Below are 5,357 nucleotides of genomic sequence, written 5' to 3' on the forward strand. Positions count from 1 at the left end.
AAAAATAATGGTATACAAATTAGTTGTATAAAATTTATCAATGACAGTAATCAAACCAACAATAGTTATCACCAATAAACAATTTGTGCCGTTTACTTCAACCTCCCAAGTATCCAAATTCATCTAAAGAAGCTTGCAAATTCAAGAGAGATAGATCTGAGCTTTGTGCTTATTTTCGTTGCGTATGGGATCCCGCCTTCTCCTCGAGATCTCTGGTGAAACTTTACGTGGGATATTTCACTGTATAGCTTATAAGTAATGGTAGCTTCTATTTTCTTTAGTTGATTTTGATGGTAGACTCATGGGTTTCATGGATTGCGCTCGAAATCCATAGTAGTTTGCGCCTTTAGTGTTTTACCTCCCACTAACTCTCTTTTTACTATTTTATTTTCATTCTCCTTTTTAAAAATTACAAATAGTTATAACATATTTTATTACCGTTACTCTTATAACATACATTAGCAGTTTTTTTTAGCAATTAATAAGGAGTTTTATTAATAACCAAGAAACTTGTCATCAAAAGCAAGACGTTACAAAAAATAACTAAAACTACAAAACACTGAACAACAAATTTGTCATCTCATCAATAGTCATCATTACACTTACAAGCTATTTGATATATTCTAACAATAGCGTCCTGTTTATCAAGCTTCTACCTAAAATGACAACATTCCTCTACAACCAAATTTGATGAAAGCAAAACACGTAGTGTAGATAATAGATTAGGTAGTGGTTTTCTTGCTGTTCATATGAATAGCTAATAAAAGTTCTTCTTGAAAACTTAAATTGCTTCTTTAAATCATGATGCTCTATAGAATCTTCTACCATATGTAAGTAGCAAAATCACACTTAAAGAACAGAGGGTTAACTGAATCATGCATCCCAGATTGACAAAAAACACATTGGGTGGAGTATTGAGTACCCCAATTACTAATTCTATCAGTGGTAACAAATTTTGCACAGCTAACCAAAGAATATGTGAAATAAATTAATTAAAAGTTTTTAATTATAAATAAAAAATATTCGCCTTGACTTAGGTGATAAAGCAACAATTAATATTCAATTCTAATCTTTTATTAACAAAAGAATATGTGAAATAAATTAATAAAAAGTTTTTTAAAGTGATCAAACAACACTAATTAATAAATTAAAGTTATTTAAACAACAAAAGAAAAGTGATTTATCTAAGTGCTCAGGAAACTAACTGTTCTTCTTTTATGCTAAATCTTCGTTTAATGCGTTTATGGACTTTCTTTCTTCTTCATACCTCCAAGGACTTCAATGGATTCAATTAGGGTTGGAAAGTATTTTGGAAGAGAGAAAAAAAGTAGTATGATAATAAGAGAAATTGAGAGACTAGGAATTCAAGAATACTAGGGTTTAGAATTCTTATTTTTCTATCGTCCTTAGGGCTAAACGAAAACCCCTATTTATAGGCGTAGGAATCTAGGTTTAAGGTTTTAGAGCTGCGGCGTCAGGTGGCGCACACAACTCTCAAGGTCGCGCTGGGTGCCGCGCGCATCTTAATGACTTGCGCGCGCCAGGCGCGTGCAACTCACTGAATTGCGCTCGGTGTGGTTTGCCTTATACGAAAACGCGTTTTTAAAACTTCCATAACTTTTGATTGAAAAATTGATTTAAGGTGTGTGAGATATCATTGGAAAGATACTTTCCAATTCCGTTAGAATTAGGTTAAAATCTATTATGGATCAAAAGATATGGCCGTTGGAGTAAAAGGGTGTCGGTTTTAGGGCCCGGTTTAGTGTTTTGATTATAACTTCTTCGTTTTAACTCAGAATTGGGCTTATAATATACCATTGGAAAGATCTCTGAAAGGGATATCCATCCGTATAAGATTTTTATGGTAATTTTGTGGTTGTTTTATCTGATTGGCTCGGTTTTCAACAATGTAGGATCCATTGGTTCCAATCGATCATTGAATTTGACGCATTTGGGTCCGTTATGAATAAAGTTTAAACATGTATGAGCACGTTTTAGGCCTAATTAGTAATCATACAAGTATCTAAGATAACTTGATCTCAAATATAAGTTTTAACTTACTTCATAGTGCATTTCGTAGTCCATAAACACTTCGACTTTGATCTAGCATGAAGAACGGGTTTTTGTAACATCATCGCAGTTCCCGTCGGGATAGGAGACCAAAAGTAGGTGTCTACAATACCAAATAAAATTAATTTAATAAGCTTCAATCTCCAAGTATAACTCAAGAAGCGGTGGAGCTTTTTTAAGACAGTGGAACTCCCAAGTATCTAAAAGGCAACTCACCTACAAGAACACTAATAACTCTCAAAATATGTTGTCTTACAGCTTCAAAATTACTGGCAAAGTAAATATTACTCTTATCCATTTATGTTTGCTTCCTTGAGGGCTTAAGAGAATTTCATGATAAGTTCAGTATCAGTGATATGTCCATTTTATATAGTGTTTTACCCCCGTCCCTTGGTCGTTATTAGTAGTGTTTTTGGCTCTTTCGGGCCACTTTTATTACTAATTTGTGTGTTCTAGTGTTTTCGTAGTTTTAGTTGTATTTTACAGGAAATTGCACTCTTGGAGCATTTTCCCGGGTTTTATGGATCAACTATGGAAGCTAGAAGGATGCGACCACTTTTGGAGCCCAGGATCGGTGAGAGCCGGTGATTAAGGGCTTGGTAATTGGGATCCCGAGGCATTTGGACCAAGTATTCGAGACCCGAGAGGAAACCCAGATTAGGCCGAGAAATCTAGCCCAATCGAAGTCCAAGCCTCAAGGGGAGCAAAGACCCGATCGGGCAACCTCTAGCCCGATCGGGCGCGGCAAACCATAGTGTTGTGCATGCTAAGGCGCGCCCGATCGTGCGAGCATCTAGCACGATCGGGCGATGCTGCTTGGGAAGAGCGCGAAGAAAAAGGCGCGCCCGATCGGGCGGCCCTTCGCCCGATCGGGCGCGCGTTTTTAGAAGACCTGATGATGTTTAGTTTTAATTCTTGTTTTAGAAAACGTTTAAATACGATTTTGTACGGAATTTTTAGATTATCTTCTTTCTTAGACTTTCTCTCTCTACTTAGTATCTTTTCTCTCTCTTAACTCTTCTCTCAACTCTTGTTCTTGATTATTTCCATTAATACAGATTAGCTTGGTAACGATTTCTCTTCTCTTAATCTTATTTCCTTCCATCATGACTTATTTTATTGCTTTGATTTGTTTAGTTTTTAATGTGTGTGAGTAGTTCTATTTCTAGGGTTTATGGGGATCCATAATTAATATGAAGGGGTAATTTATTGTTGTTGATTATCAATGCTAGATTAATTTCCTATTGATTGATTTAATGCTCTGTGACTAGATTTGCGCAGATCTTTTATGCATGAGTTTGACAACATTGATTCGAGATTCGAGAGATGAGAATTAATGTTTAGGTCTAGTTTCAATAGGCAGGTTAATTTATAAATGGTTAAGTCGAGATTCGAGAGATGAGATTTAATACCGGTAGATTATTTATGTGATTGTAATACGTAGCGAAAGCCCTTTACAATCTGGTTAATTGATGCATTGATGATTGACTATTATTGATTATTGATATTGCATGATAATTTCTTATTGAATTGTTTTAACGCTTTACAATTGCGGCTTGTAAAAGTATAGCAATATTGAATTGATGAATCGAGCAGATGTTAATTTGATATTAAAGGCTATTTTCAATAAGAACTTAGATCTAGTAAATTGCGAGAGCCTGTTAGATCTATCTTGATTAATAAATTGCGAGAGCCTGTTAATCATGTTATTTATGCAATGTCAATGATTGATTACTATGTTTTACCCTGGAGTATTATTTATTGGTGAACCTATGCCCTAGATCCTTTTATATATTGTTTTCTCCCTATTCCTATTCTTTGTAGTTTAGTTTCATACTCAAATATAAATATTGGTTACTTAGATAATTTAGATTATAATAATTAATTAGGAGTAAAAAGACTTGTTTCCCTGTGGAGATCGACCCTACTTCCCTATCTACTTTAGTTAGAGGATTTAGGTATTTACTTTTGATTAGGGGATACAACTTTACCTTGTCAATCAGCTCTTGAAAACATAAGTAGATCATCCACGAATATCATATGAGATCAAATTTATCCTTTTTAACATCTAAGGTGATGATTAAAATTTGGATCAGCTACTCCTTCCTTTTTGTAGCAGCCTCTTCCCGTCCACCGACCTCTTTGTTTTCCTTGTCTACTCCTACCGTCACATCTTCCTCCTCTTCTCCTTCTCTTTCCTTCTCGCATTTGCCTCTCTTCGATTAAAAGTTTTGACAATAATGGAGAAGGTGGGGGGAGGGTTTTAGTGGTGAGGGAATGGAGTGGGAGAGTTGTCAGGATGGGAAAGGAAGAGGCGATGGTTTCAGTAGTGGGAAAATAAGGAGGAGCTTAGGGTGGTTTTGGTGGTATGGGAGGGTGTTTGCATGGTGCAGTGGTTGGGGAATGCAAGGGGTGGTTAGCAGAGGTGGTTATGGGGAGATGAGTGGCCAGTATTGGTGGTGGGGGAAAGGATAGGGTGGTTGGTAGGGAAAGAAGGTTTTAGTTTTTATTTTTACCAATCACGTGTTGACACATATTAGAGTAAGTGAGTAACCTGTAATAACAATTGGAATCCATCCGGTTGAGTCCCATAAACAAAATATTTCTACTGTTCGGATTATTAAAAAATGAATTATAGTTGAGATTATTAAAATTGAATGACCTAAAATTGTGATTAATTTTTAAAATTTCGTCAAAAAATCACCTTTCATACCCTTGTTTTTGTGAAAACCCACTTTAATAATTTTTTTTTTGTAAAAAACCACCCTTTTGAAATTTTTGTTGTTGTAATTTGCCACTAACAAGGCAACAACAAAACAAATGACGATTAAATCGTTAATTGTCAAAAGCTCATTTTCTTATAATAGTTGCTAGATTACAACAACAAATTTCGATTGGGTGGTTTTTTTTACAATTTTTTTTGGTTGATTAACACAAAACTAAGTATTTAAAAGGTGGTTTTTGACAAAATTTTCTGATTTTTTTTAATTAAATTTTCCAAATTATTTTCGTAAAATTCAATTAACAATCCCCAAGCACAAAATTAGTGAAATATAATCTACAATAAGTCTCGTGTGAGGCAGATGTCCGTTAATTTTATCATAAGACGATTAGTTTGAGGATAATTTTAACTATTTTTTTGGTAACTTTAACCCTTAAAAGGATAACTTTTAATTTGTCGTTGATTTAAATTATATTTTAACGCGTAATTTCTTATAAATTCATGATTACTTACTATAAAGACTAACCAGTTTTGTGGTCGGGTGATGCCCAGATTGTCTTAAATT

Source organism: Chenopodium quinoa, unplaced genomic scaffold (genome assembly GCF_001683475.1).
Source record: "Chenopodium quinoa cultivar QQ74 unplaced genomic scaffold, ASM168347v1, whole genome shotgun sequence".
NCBI classification, from domain to species: Eukaryota; Viridiplantae; Streptophyta; class Magnoliopsida; order Caryophyllales; family Amaranthaceae; genus Chenopodium; species Chenopodium quinoa.